This window comes from Hyla sarda, chromosome 6 (genome assembly GCF_029499605.1).
Source record: "Hyla sarda isolate aHylSar1 chromosome 6, aHylSar1.hap1, whole genome shotgun sequence".
NCBI classification, from domain to species: Eukaryota; Metazoa; Chordata; class Amphibia; order Anura; family Hylidae; genus Hyla; species Hyla sarda.
This window is the reverse complement of record NC_079194.1, coordinates 25021418-25035915: the sequence shown is the minus strand read 5'-3', so window position 1 is coordinate 25035915 and position 14498 is coordinate 25021418. Positions and strand designations below refer to the sequence as shown.

General features: G+C 43.9%; 1 protein-coding gene across 2 annotated transcripts in view; it reads right to left on the bottom strand.

Moving 5' to 3' along the window:
- Nucleotides 1-13951, bottom strand: part of MFSD14A (major facilitator superfamily domain containing 14A) — a 60849-nt gene extending 46898 nt beyond the window's left edge. The window contains exon 1 of one of the 2 annotated variants that reach the window (XM_056523345.1): nucleotides 13851-13951. The gene's annotated coding sequence lies outside the window, so the exon portion shown is untranslated. Of the gene's footprint in view, nucleotides 1-13751; nucleotides 13825-13850 lie in introns of those variants that run through there. The other variant, XM_056523346.1, reaches the window with a different exon arrangement.
- Nucleotides 13952-14498: the final 547 nt, after the last annotated feature.

Here is a 14498-nt window from a genome sequence, read left to right as displayed (position 1 = left end):
TTTTTTTTTTTTTTTTTTCTCTGTTCCACCTCTAGGGGGAGGAGGAGTAGATTGGGCACAGGTGTATAAATCTTAGCTTGGGACTCTTATTGAGAGCTTGCTCTTTCTGAGTGTTGCTGTATAAGAGGGGGCGTGAAAGAGGAGTTTCAAAAACTGGAGTTTGAAAGCAGGAGGTTGAGATCGCTGTGAGTTTTAATTTTTGAACCCACAAGGTCTACAAAAAATTTTAAGTGTAATTTTGACTGTCTGTTTTTTCCTATACATTTGTGAAATCCCCATTACTAGATGGCCTCCATGTTGGAAAATGCAGTCCAATGTACATCCTGTTCAATGTATGCAATCCTTGAACAACAGTTTGAGGGTGCATATTGTTGTGCGAGATGTGTGCTAGTTGTCCGTTTGGAAGCCCAGATCCTGCATCTAGAGGGGCGACTGGCAACAATGAGAAGCATTAACAACATGGAGAGGAGTCTCCTGCTCACTGAGCAGGCACTCTCGGGAATAGAGGTGGGGGAGGACAGTGGGACGGAGTTGCAGGACAGTCAGGCAGTTAGCTGGGTTACAGTTAGAAAGAGGGGTAGGGGAAAAAGTGTCAGGGAGGCTAGTCCTGAACTGGCACACCCCAACAAGTTTGCCCGCTTGGCAGATGAGGGGGATGCCATTACAGAGCTAGCAGAACTGCAGCAGGATACCGCCTCTGAACGCCAGGGGGGTGTCTGCTCCAGTAAGGAGGGAGGGAGGAGTACAGGGCAGGCCAGACAGGTACTAGTGGTGGGGGACTCAATTATTAGGGGGACAGACAGGGCAATCTGTCACAAAGACCGGGATCGCCGAACAGTGTGCTGTCTGCCTGGCGCTCGAGTTCGGCACATCGCGGATCGGGTTGACAGGTTGTTGGGCGGGGCTGGAGAGGACCCAGCAGTCATGGTACATATTGGCACCAATGACAAAGTAAGAGGTAGGTGGAGTGTCCTTAAAAATGATTTCAGGGACTTAGGCCGCAAGCTTAAGGCAAGGACCTCCAAGGTAGTATTTTCTGAAATACTACCAGTACCACGAGCCACACCAGAGAGGCAGCGGGAGATCAGGGAGGTAAACAAGTGGCTCAGAAGCTGGTGTAGGAAGGAAGGGTTTGGGTTCATGGAGAACTGGACTGACTTCGCTGTCGGTTACCGGCTCTACCGTAGGGACGGGCTGCACCTCAATGGGGAGGGTGCAGCTTTGCTTGGGGAGAAGATGGCTAGAAGGGTGGAGGAGTGTTTAAACTAGGGACTTGGGGGGAGGGAACCTACAGCAAAGAGGGGGAAGATAGTGTAGATAGAGAGGTGGGAATTATAAATGTACCTGGGGGTGGAGCGGAGGGAGGGGTTAGAATAGTTAATAGGAATAGGCTTCATAGGAAAATAAAACTTACACCCTTGAATCCCATTAACCCCAATAACATAAAGGATGGAAATGTAAAGTGTATGTTCACAAATGCCAGAAGCCTAGCAAATAAAATGGGGGAGCTTGAGGCCTTGATACTGGAGGAACATATTGATATAGTTGGGGTCACTGAGACATGGCTGGTGATATAGTTGGGTCACTGAGACATGGCTGGTGATATAGTTGGGGTCACTGAGACATGGCTGGACTCCTCGCATGACTGGGCTGTCAATCTGCAGGGGTTTACATTGTTTCGCAAGGATAGAATGAACAGAAAAGGTGGTGGAGTCTGTCTGTATGTAAGAAGTGGTATGAAAGTCAATGTGAACGATGCCATAGTGTGTGATGATTCTGAGGATGTGGAATCATTGTGGGTAGAATTACAAAAGGAGGGAAATACTGAAAAAATAATATTTGGGGTAATCTACAGACCCCCTAATATCACTGAAGAGATAGAAGTTCGGCTTCATAAACAAATAGAGAGGGCCGCCCGGGCAGGTACAGTGGTAATAATGGGAGATTTTAACTATCCAGATATAGATTGGGGTCCGGGGTTGGCTAAAACTACAAAGGGGCGACAATTCCTAAATTTATTGCAGGATAATTTTATGGGCCAGTTTGTGGAGGACCCAACAAGAAGTGATGCCTTGTTGGATCTGATCATTTCCAACAACGCAGAGCTGGTTGGTAATGTAACTGTGCGGGAAAACCTTGGTAATAGCGACCACAATATAGTTACTTTTCACTTAAAATGTAGAAAACAAAGACAGGCGGGGAAGGCAAAAACATAACTTTAAAAAGGCAAATTTCCGAGGGCTGCACTACAGGACATAGACTGGGGGGAGGTGTTCTCAAATACTGATACAGAAGGTAAATGGGACATCTTTAAATCAACTCTAAATAACTATACAGCTAAATATATACCAAAGGGGAACAAATATAAACGATTAAAACTAAATCCTACATGGCTGACAAATGAGGTTAAAAGAGCAATAAACAACAAAAAAATAGCCTTCAAAAAATACAAATCTGATGGGTCAGCGATAACATTTAAACAGTACAAAGAGCTTAATAAAATCTGTAAAAATGTAATAAAAACAGCAAAAATTCAAAATGAGAGACAGGTGGCCAAAGAAAGCAAAACTAATCCTAAATATTTTTTTAGATATATAAATGCAAAAAAACCAAGGACAGAGCATGTAGGACCCCTTAATAATGATAATGGGGAGGTTGTCACGGGCGATCAAGAGAAGGCGGAGCTACTGAATGGGTTCTTTAGTTCTGTATATACTATGGAAGAAGGAGCTGACATTGGCCAGGTCAGTGCTGGTAACACATCATATAATGTACTGAACTGGCTTAATGTAGAGATGGTACAAGGTAAGTTAAGTAAAGTAAATGTAAGCAAATCCCCAGGGCCGGATGGACTACACCCAAGAGTTCTTAGAGAGGTAAGTTCAGTAATATCTGTACCCCTGTTCATGATATTTAGAGATTCTCTGGTGTCTAGTATTGTGCCAAGGGACTGGCGCAAGGCGAATGTGGTGCCAATCTTCAAAAAGGGCTCTAGGTCTTCCCCAGGAAACTATAGACCGGTAAGTTTAACGTGCATTGTGGGTAAATTGTTTGAAGGACTTATAAGGGATTACATACAGGAATACATAGGGGATAATTGTATTATAAGTGATAGCCAGCATGGGTTTACTAAGGATAGAAGTTGTCAAACCAATCTAATTTGCTTTTATGAAGAGGTGAGTAGAAGCCTTGACAGAGGAATGGCTGTGGATATAGTGTTTCTGGATTTTTCTAAAGCATTTGATACTGTCCCTCATAGACGTCTGACAGGTAAGTTAAGGTCTTTGGGTTTGGAAATTTTAGTTTGTAACTGGATTGAACACTGGCTCATGGATCGTACCCAGAGAGTGGTGGTCAATGATTCGTACTCTGATTGGTCCCCGGTTATTAGTGGTGTACCCCAAGGTTCTGTACTGGGCCCGCTGTTGTTTAATTTATTTATCAATGATATAGAGGATGGTATTAACAGCTCTGTTTCTATCTTTGCAGATGACACCAAGCTTTGTAGCACGGTACAGTCTATAGAGGATGTGTATATAGAGGGAGGCTGTGTATATAGAGGGGGGGTACAGTCTATAGAGGATGTGCATAAGTTACAAGATGACTTGGATAGACTAAGTGTCTGGGCATCCACTTGGCAAATGAGGTTCAATGTGGATAAATGTAAAGTTATGCATCTGGGTACTAATAACCTGCATGCATCGTATGTCTTAGGGGGGATTAAACTGGCAGAGTCACTGGTAGAGAAGGATCTGGGTGTACTTGTAGATCACAGACTACAGAATAGCATGCAATGTCAGGCTGCTGCTTCCAAAGCCGGCAGGATATTGTCATGTATCAAAAGAGGCATGGACTCAAGGGACAGGGACATAATACTCCCCCTTTATAAAGCATTGGTACGGCCTCACCTGGAATATGCTGTTCAGTTTTGGTCACCTGTCCATAAAAGGGACACTGCGGAGTTGGAAAGGGTGCAGAGACGCGCGACTAAACTAATATGGGGCATGGAACATCTTAGCTATGAGGAGCGATTAAAGGAGTTACAATTGTTTAGTCTTGAGAAGAGACGTTTAAGGGGGGATATGATAAACGTATATAAGTATATTAATGGCCCATACAAAAAATATGGAGAAAAACTGTTCCAGGTTAAACCCCCCCAAAGGACGAGGGGGCACTCCCTCAGTCTGGAGAAAAAAAAGTTTAGTCTCAAGGGGCGACACACCTTCTTTACCGTGAGGACTGTGAATTTATGGAACGGTCTACCTCAGGAACTGGTCACAGCAGGAACAATTAACAGCTTTAAAACAGGATTAGATACATTCCTGGAACAAAATAAGATTAATGCTTATGAAGAAATATAAAATCTCATCCCTTCCCCAATATCGCGCCACACCCCTACCCCTTAATTCCCTGGTTGAACTTGATGGACATATGTCTTTTTTCGACCGTACTAACTATGTAACTATGTAACTATATATATGTTTCTTTTTATTTACACTTTTTTTTATGGGAAAAGGGGGGCGATGAAAACTTAATAGGGGAGGGGTTAAATGATCTTTTATTCACTTTTTTTCCCACTTTTTTTTTGCAGTGTTATAGCTCCCATAGGGAGCTATAACACTGCACACACTGATCATTGTTATCCAATAGGGACCTATAACACTGCACACACTGATCTATTAAATTGTTCACTGGTTTCTCATAGGAAACCAGGGATCGATGATTCTGCCGCTTGACTGCTCATGCCTGGATCTCAGGCACTGAGCAGTCATTCGGCGATCGGACACCAGGAGGCAGGTAGGGGCCCTCCTGCTGTCCTGTAAGCTGTTCGGGATGCCACGGCTATCCCGAACAGCTCCCTGAGCGGCATACTTTCACTTTAGAGGCGGCGTTCAACTTTGAACGCCGCGTTTAAAGGGTTAATAGCGCGCGGCACCGCGATCACTGCCACGCGCTATTAGCCACGGGTCCCGGCCATTGTTAGAGGCCAGGCCTGACCTGCTATGACACGGGGTCACGCCGTGGCCCCCCCGTTATAGATCGGGAGCGGACACATGACGTTCCAGTACGTCATGTGTCCTTAAAGGGGTATTCCAGGGAAAACCTTTTTTTTTTTATATATCAACTGGCTCCGGAAAGTTAAACAGATTTGTAAATTACTTCTATTCAGAAGCTAATAACTATTGGAAGGATTAAGATTTTTTAATAGAAGTAATTTACAAATCTGTTTAACTTTCTGGAGCCAGTTGGAAAAAATAAAAAATAAAAGAAGAAGTTTTTTCCTGGAATAACCCTTTAACTACACGCATACAGAGGGTGAATGAGCACAACGAATAGTAGCATGCAGATAGTAAGTCTGTTATGGCCTAGTTATGCATCTTCTCACAAGTTAGTAGGGTGCATGTCTTTATAGAAGGAACAAAAAGATTATTCTTGGATATCTCCTTCCTGCTCCATGATTTAATACAACAATGTTCCTACAAACTGATATAAACATACGGCATATAATGATACCTGCTCATAACTGGTATCTCCACTAGTGTAAGGACCAAAACTTAGAAGGTACCACATTATTTAACCCACATAGTAAACACTAAAAAAAAAAAAAAAAATAATCCCAGTGGTGGGCCCCCTGCGATCAGACATCTTATCCCCTATCCTTTTGATAGGGGATAAGATGTCTTTGGCCAGAATACTCCTTTAACCCCATAAGTACTCAGCCCATTTGGACCTTAAGGACTCAGACAATTTTATTTTTACGCTTTCGTTTTTTTCCTCCTCCCCTTCAAAAAAAAAAAAAATCATCAGTCTTTTACATTTTCATCCACAGACTAGTATGAGGGCTTGTTTTTTGCGCGACCAGTTGTCCGTTGTAATGCCATGACTCACTTTACCATTAAATGTACGGCGCAACCAAAAAAAATACTATTTGTTTGGGGAAATTAAAAAGAAAAACGCAATTTTGCAAATTTTGTAAGGTTTTGTTTTCACGCCGTACAATTTATGGTAAAAGTGACGTGTGTTTTTTATTCTCTGGGCCAATACAATTAAAATGATACCCATTATTATACACTTTTCTATTACTGGTGCGCTTAAAAAAAAATAAAAATCGCAAACTTTTTAACCAAATTAGTACGTTTAAAATCCCCCTATTTTGGAGACCTATAACTTTTTCCTTTTTTCGCATAAGCGGTGGTATGAGGGCTATTTTTTTGCGCTGTGATCTGTACTTTTTATTAATACCATATTTGCTTATACAAAACTTATTAAATTTTTTATTAATTTTTTTGGGAATAAAATGTTATAAAAAAAGCAGCTATTTTGGACTTTTTTTTTACGTTCACGCCGTTCACCGTACAGGATCATTTACATTTTATTTTAATAGTACGAATATTTACGCACGCGGCGATACCAAACGTATATAAAATAATTTATTTTTTTTTTACACTTTTTGGGGGTAAAATAGGGAAAATGGGACAATTTACTTTTATATTGGGGGAGGGGGTTTTTCACATTTTTTTTCACTTTTATTTTTACACTCTTATAGTCCCCATAGGGGACTATTTATAGCAACCATTCAATTGCTAATCCTGTTCAGTGCTATGTATAGGACACAGCACTGATCAGAGTTATCGGTCATCATCTGCTCTGGTCTGCGGGAAGGCAGATCAGAGCAGAAGACTCCCGGGAAGGCAGCGGAGCCAGGTGAGGGGACCTCCGTCTGCCGTGCAGTATGATCAAATGCGGCAGCGTTGCGGGCGATCCGATCATCCTGTTAAGTGATCACGATGCTGCAGATGCCGTGATCTGTATTGATCACGGCACCTGAGGGGTTAATGGCGGACATCCGCGGGATCGCGGGTGTCCGCCATTACCGGCAGGTCCCTGGCTGCGATCCACAGCCAGGACCTGCCGCGCATGATGCCGGCATCGCTCCGTTGCCCATGGTTATGCTCAGGAAGTAAATGTACGTCCTGGTGCGTTAAGTACCACATCACCAGGACGTACATTTACGTCCTGCGTCGTTAAGGGGTTAAATGTTGAGGTAAGGTGGGTACCTCATGTATCCTGTGTGTAAACTAAAATAGACTCCAGACTGCGACATTTTACACCACATGTATTATTGCATATTTTTTATGGCCATACGCACCACAGTTCACGCTGTGGGTTGTGGTGAATATTTTTAAGCCCGTATTTTATAAATCAGCTAGAATGAGTGATACGTCACTTAGTCCGAGAGTAACACTTCGGGAAAGAGTCAGAGGTGGAGGACGCAAAAAGATAAGCTGTGTCAAAATTGGGGTTCAAAGTATCTCAATATATGCTGCAGAAATCTGAGGCTATCCTGAGAGTTTCTGTGAACATAGCATTATACTAATTATACATTCTGGCAAATAATCTGGACACGAGATGAAGAGTGTGGTGCTGCTGCTGATGGATTAAGTCCACAGAGGTTTATGAAGATTGGAGACATCCGGGATCTGCGGCGTCCATTTCATCTGTAATCATCAGTAATGGGAATAATAGCTCAGGACTGCGGAGGAAGAAGTGTTCAGGAACGTTTGCCTTCTCCTCCAAGCAGAACGAGAGAATAAAAAGCCTAAATCTGAATAATGCTGCATTCACACCTCGTTTTTGTACATACGGGTGCCGGATCCGGCTGGGGGAGGGGAAAACTGGACGCTCCTGTACCCCAGCTGGATCAGCCCTTGACTCCATTTACTTTAATAAGCCGACCGGAGTCAAACAGTGACTCCGGTCGGCTCAGTTTTGACCCATATGCGGTTTCCTGACCAGGCCTAAAACCGTGGTCTACTACGGTTTTAGGTCCGGTCCAAAACCGGATACGGGTCCAAAACTGAGCTGACCGGAGTCACCGTTTGACTCCGGTCGGCTTATTAAAGTAAATGGAGTCACGGGCTGATCCAGCTGGGGTACAGGAGCGTCCAGTTTTCCCCTCCCCCAGCCGGATCTGGCACCCGTATGTACAAAACGTGGTGTGAATGCAGCCTAAAAGAAGACCGACACAAATCTATATAGTTCCTGTACAGTGGCATGGATCAGATGTGGTAATGAGTTTCCATCTATGAGCCACAGATTAAGTGGGGGAACAACAGAAATGGATTCCAGCAGAACAAAGTAAGGAAACCTTATCAAAATATTATAGGATCGGACTCTGTTCCTGCCATTATGTCCATGGCTCCTGACAGCAAATCAAAGTCTGCAGCCTAAAATCAACCTCTGCATGGACTCATAACATCAGTGGAAAGAGATGCAGGAAAAAACCCGGAATGATAGCGCAATCCACTCAGATGTTGGTTTAAATAATAATCTTCTTTATTAAAGCCAAATCACAATGTGTTTCGAGGCTTACACATGCCTCTTCCTCAGGTAAAAACAGGCTTAAGCCTGTTTATACCTGAGGAAGAGGCACGTGTAAGCCTCAAAACGCGTTGTGATTTGGTTTTCATAAAAAATATTATTATTATTTAAACCAACATCTGAGTGGATTGCGCTATCATTATGTTTTTTTTCCCCTGCATCTCTTTCCATTATAACCATCGGCCTGGAATCTCTCCACACCGACCCTAGAAAAGCGGCACCACTTCCTTGGATACCTACGGACACAGTAGTTATGGCTCAATACACCAACTACCAAAGGTGAGCAGTTTTGCTAGTTTTTGTTCCTACATGAACACACCTAGAATCCAGCAATACTATCCCATGGGAAGCTCTGCCTCTCTCTGTTTTATAGTATATTCATCATAAAATCAGTAGCAGCATCTCATCTTTCCCTCTTCTCCAGTGATCATGAGAAGCTGCCCTTCATACTCTAACAGTGTTTCCCAACCAGGGTGCCTCCAGCTGTTGCAAAACTACAACTCCCAGCATGCCCGGACAGCCGAAGGCTGTCCGGGCACGCTGGGAGTTGTAGTTTTGAAACAAAAGGAGGCACCCTAGTTGGGAAACACTGCTCTAACAGAACATAAATAACTTCTTCAGTAGTTAGAACATTTAGGCTAGGTTCACACTGCGGAATTTCAACCTGCAATTCCGCTTACTAAAATGTACTGTTCACAAATTCACACTTCGTAATTTGTGAAGCGCAATTTGTGAACGGAAAATCAGCTTGAAAATTTCCGCCTGAAGAATGGCGTTGCTCAGAGACTGCAATAGAGCGTAAGTCAATTGGAGACTGCAGTGTCCATGCGCCGACTAATTCAGTCAGTGCTGGCCGCACTTGGAATCTCCGGTCAGAAAATTTCTGCCCGGAGATTCCGAGTACGGCCAGCGCCTACTGAATCAGTCGGCGCTAGGACGGCTTGGACACTGCAGTCTCCAATAAACTGTAAGCCTTAGGGTAGGTTTACACTGCGGAATCTCCAGACGGAAAATTTCCATCTGGAGATTCCGGGTACGGCCAGCGCCGACTGAATCAGTTGCCGCTAGGTCCGCGTGGACACTGCAGTCTCCAATAGTCTGCAATGTGTTCCGCGCGTAGATCCGTCTGAAGAATGAGCACTACCATATTCAGGCGGAAATATTGAAGTGAATTTTCCGTTCACAAATTCCGCTTTAAATATTACGAAGTGTGAATTGGTGAACGGGAAATCCACTGACTAGCACAATACATTTTAGTAAGCGGAATTTCTGTCTGCAATTTCAAAGCAGGAATTGCAAGCAGAAATTCTGCAGTGTTAACCTAGCCTTAGACCCTCCCCTATTAGAGCAGCAACCTGCCCTCGATCACAGCGGCCCCTCTCATATCCACTTTATGCCCCTTCACTTGTTCAGAAGTCACAGTAATGGATCCCTCAAGTATCCTACATTCTCAGGCTCTGTTCACATGTATGACAGGAAAGCTCCCGGCGTACAGGATAATTATAGCAGACAGTGGCAAAAAAACAAAACAAACAAGACTGACTGGTAGTATAATGCAAAAGAGTCACAAAACCAAAAAACATATGGAGCAGGGTTGCAGGCTGTGATCTACCATGAAATAGTACCCAGTAAATAAACATGGAATAAAGGTGTAATCCCAGCTCTCTTCCTCTAGAGTCAATGTGCTCGGACTGGCATGGGCAATGCCAGGAACGGAGAATGAAGAAATTTGAATGTCCAGCACCAAATAGATCCAACGCAGCAATTTATTGATAAAACCTCAGTACATAGACATAGTGGGCACAGGTGACGCGTTTCGGCCCACCTATTGGGCCTTAGTTATACTGAGGTTTTGACTAAGGCCCATTAGGTGGGGCGAAACATGTCACCTGTGCCCACTATGTCCAAGTACTGAGGTTTTATTAATTGCTGCGTTGGATCTATTTGGCGCTGGACATTCAAATTTCTTCAGTAAATAAACATATACATCCTCTTACAATGGGGCCACAGAATTGCCTCCATCACATATATTAGGAGCCAAGTCTGATGTAAGATATAAACATAGAGGTATTCCCATCGGAAGAAGCCGATTGGTGGGGGTTTGACCCCTGTGACCCTCATCATGAGAACAGGGACAAAACTGACCCCGAAATGTGCACCATGCATACCATTTATTTTCTATGGGGCCACTGAACATTTCTTAGCGCGGTTGGTACCATAGAGAATGAACAGGGTGCTGGACGCACAGACCATTCATTACAGGTGCAACTTTATCCATGTTTTCGGAATCAAAACCTTATTATTCCTGTTCTCAGAATAGGTGGGGGGGGGGGGGTCCATAATTACTCATTCCACAGAAAAAAAAAAAGGACCGTTGGATGGAGGATCAATTATTCACAGTTTATTTACAATTAGCCACGTAAAGTGACCACTAAGATCCTATTTTACCATCCACCAATTAAATGGGCGCTGTCAGATACAAAAACTTTTGATATGTTGTAAAGCATGTATAACCAATAGGTTTTGCAATTGCTTTCATTAGAAAATTTCCAGCATTTCATACTAAAAAAGCCAGTCAAACAACTGCCCCAACCCCCCCCCCCCCCCCGCCCCGCTGCCTGCTTGGACACATACCAGTCCTGCTGTGTCCATGAGTCATCACCTATTTCATGGACACACTTCCTTGATTGACAGCTGTGAGCGCAGGGATCAGAGCTGGAGTTAAAATCCTCCCACTGTCATCTTGTGTCCCGCTACTGTCAGTGAGGACATGGTGGGAGTTGTAGTTTTGCTAATGCTAGGGGAGATGTGAGCAGACAGAATACTGAGGGAGGGGGCGGAGACCTGCACAGTGAGGCCACGCCCCCTCCCTTTGAGAGGAATTCAGACTAGTGAGCTAAATTAAAAGTGTAATAAAAAAATAAATAAAAAGGTGCTAGACACATAAAAATTAAATGTACATGGTCAGGATTAGGTACTGAGTGATATATATATATATATATATATATATATATGTTGTTGATCTGACGGGTACACTTTAAGTAGTTGACAAAGCCACTGCTGTGGCGAAACGTCGGAGGGGAGCATGAGACTAAGATTTTGATTCACTCAGCCATAGCTCTCATCTAGTGAGTTAGGTAAAGACTGCAGCCGTACCACTCAAATACAATAATTACTATTTTGCAGCAAAGCTGTAATCGTGCACAATGAAAACCTAATGGCAGAAATATTTTAATAGTTTACTGAGGCAATAAAAGGTACTTTTTTATTTTAATTGGTGGATGGTAAAATAGGATCTTGGTAGTCGCTTTATGTGGCCAATTGTAAATAAACTGCTATTACGACTAGGCTCAATTCACTAATGCAACTGAGCTTGCAATACCACACAAAACCTGAGGACAAGCACGGCGCTGTTTCAGGAAGAACACAGATGGGCAAACCCCATAAAGGGGATTTTTTTTTTTTTTTAAATCAACTGGTGCCAGAAAGTTTAAACAGATTTGTAAATTACTTCTATTAAAAAAAAAAAAATCTTAATCCTACCAGTACTTATAAGCTGCTGAATACTACAGAGGAAATTCTTTTTTTTTTTTTTTTTGGAACACAGATCTCTGCTGACATCATGACCACAGTGCCCTCTACTAATATCTCTGTCCAGAGCAGCATATATTTGCTCTGGGGATTTTCTCCTACTCTAGACAGTTCTTAAAATGAACAAAGATGTCAGCAGAGAGCACTGTGCTCGTGATTCAGCAGAGAGGTCTGTGCTCCAAAAAGAAAATAACTTCCTCTGTAGTATTCAGCAGCTAATAAGTACTGGAAGGATTAAGATTTTTTTTAATAGAAGTAATTTACAAAACTGTTTAACTTTCTGGCAAAAAATAAAAAAAAAGTTTTCCACCGGAGTACCCCTTTAACCTCCTGCAAAAATTTCCCCATGCAGATTTAATCAACGTGAATAATTATTATTAAAAATTGTCAAGGTGTGGATGTATTGTGTCAGCCAACCAGCGTGCCTCGAGATGATGCAAAACTACAACTACCAGCATGACCGGACAGCCAACGGCTGTCCGGGCATGCTGGGAGTTGTAGTTTTGCAACAGCTGAAGGCACACTGGTTAACAGTGTATCCACAAGAGAAGCCATAGATGTCTGACAAGCGTGGGCCCCACTCATCCCTACACTTCGGACCCCCTGGTGTCGCCAGGCCCTGGTGCCTGTAAGGGGTTAAGAAGCTAAAAACCGAAACGACTCCGCCATCTTTCCTTGCGGATAAACCATAATCATCAGAGATAGAAATACATAGCTGCATCCTTAAAAAACAAACAGCGCCACCCCTGTCCTCAGGTTGTTTGTGGTACTACAACTCTACTCCATTCATTTCAAGCAAGCTGCAATACTGCATTCAAACTGAGGACAAGAGTGGCGCTGTATTATAAAAAAAAAAAAAAAAAAAAAAAAATAATAGTAATAAATATATACACACACACATTTATTTATATATATTTAAAAAAAAAAATAAAAAAAATAAAAACACATCTGTGTCTTCCCAATCCCGGAGAAGAAGCCCCTGCGCCTTTTTAGGGTACGTTCACACTCGCGGATTTTTTAAGCGTGTTTTCCGCTGCGTATTTGAAAGGGGGCGGGCTCTTCTCGGCTGTCCACAGCAGATTTTCCGCAGCGGAATGTACACTGCGGAAAACCCGCCACAAGCCCCATTGAAGTCAGTAGGGACTGTGGCGGATTTCCCGCAGCGTAAATCCCACCGCAGAAAATCTGCTGCGGACAGCCGAGAAGAGCCCGCCCACTTTCATATACGCAGTGGAAAAAACCGCAAAAAAAAAAATCTGCGCGTGTGAACGTACCCTAATGCAGTTTCTGACGCGGTGGCGATCGCCTCTGTCCTGTAGCTCATACGGTCATGTGACGTCAATCGTCGGTGCACCACAAGTCCCAGCGGAGATGCTGTTGCAGTTCACCTCACAGATGACGCTGTACTTCTGGCTATTGAAGTCAATGTTTACAGTCACTGACAGCAAGCAGAGGAGCGAGGAGAAAATTAATATAAAAAGTTTTTTTTTTTTTTTCCAGTCAGTGTGCATCCTGCTGTTGCAAAACTACAACTCCCAGCATGCCCGGACAGCCTTTGGCTGCCCGGGCATGCTGGGAGTTGTAGTTTTGCAACAGCTGGAAGCATATGGCATGAAAAACACTAATGTAAACATTAAGCATTATAATAAAATTAAGTATTAAACATTAAAAAAACGCAATAAAAAATGTAACATCTGTGTCTAGTGTGTACGGAGCACAATGTCCGCTCCTCCTCATAACAACCTGTCACTTCCTGCCGTTACATCCCCCCCTGTCACCCGCCCCTCAGGGTCCGGTCAGTCACAGTCCTTCCCGCTCGTCCCTCTCCGGTACCGTCTCCCGTGTGTCGTCTCGATGTCTCCCCGCCCGGTTCTTACCCGTCTCTCTCTCTCTCTCTCTCTCTCTCTCCCCTTTCTCCCCGTTCCTCTCACTCGGCCGCCATCTTGCGCGCACGCCCCACCTTCTCACGTCAAATCGCGCGACACGCCCATTGGCCGAGCCGCCGGTCACGTGGGGCATCCCCCGTCGGCATCCGGACCACAGGTCCGCCGCACGTGAGGGGGCGGGGCCTGCGCCGGGCAAATGACAGGGGAGTGGGGGGGGGGGGGGGGGGGTACACGTCACCTGTACGCGTCACCTGAGCGCGGGAAAAACGTTTTATTTCTGAAGAAAAGAAAAAAATGGTCCAGATTTATCGATCTCTTAAAAAAAAACAAATCTCCCCCCACCCCCAAAGTTTGTTGTCCATAGCAACCGACCACAGTACAGCTTACTTATTACCAGAGCTGTCTGAGAAATGAGAGCTGAGCTGTAACTGGTTGCTGTGGGCAACCGGGATAGGACTTATAAAAATCTGCTCATGAATAATAGAGGAGCCATGTTAGGGTGTTATATCAGGAGAGAGGAGCCGTGTCTTATATCAGGAGAGAGGAGCCGTGCCTTATATCAGGGGAGAGGAGCCGTGCCTTATATCAGGAGAGAGGAGCCGTGTCTTATATCAGGAGAGAGGAGCCGTGCCTTATATC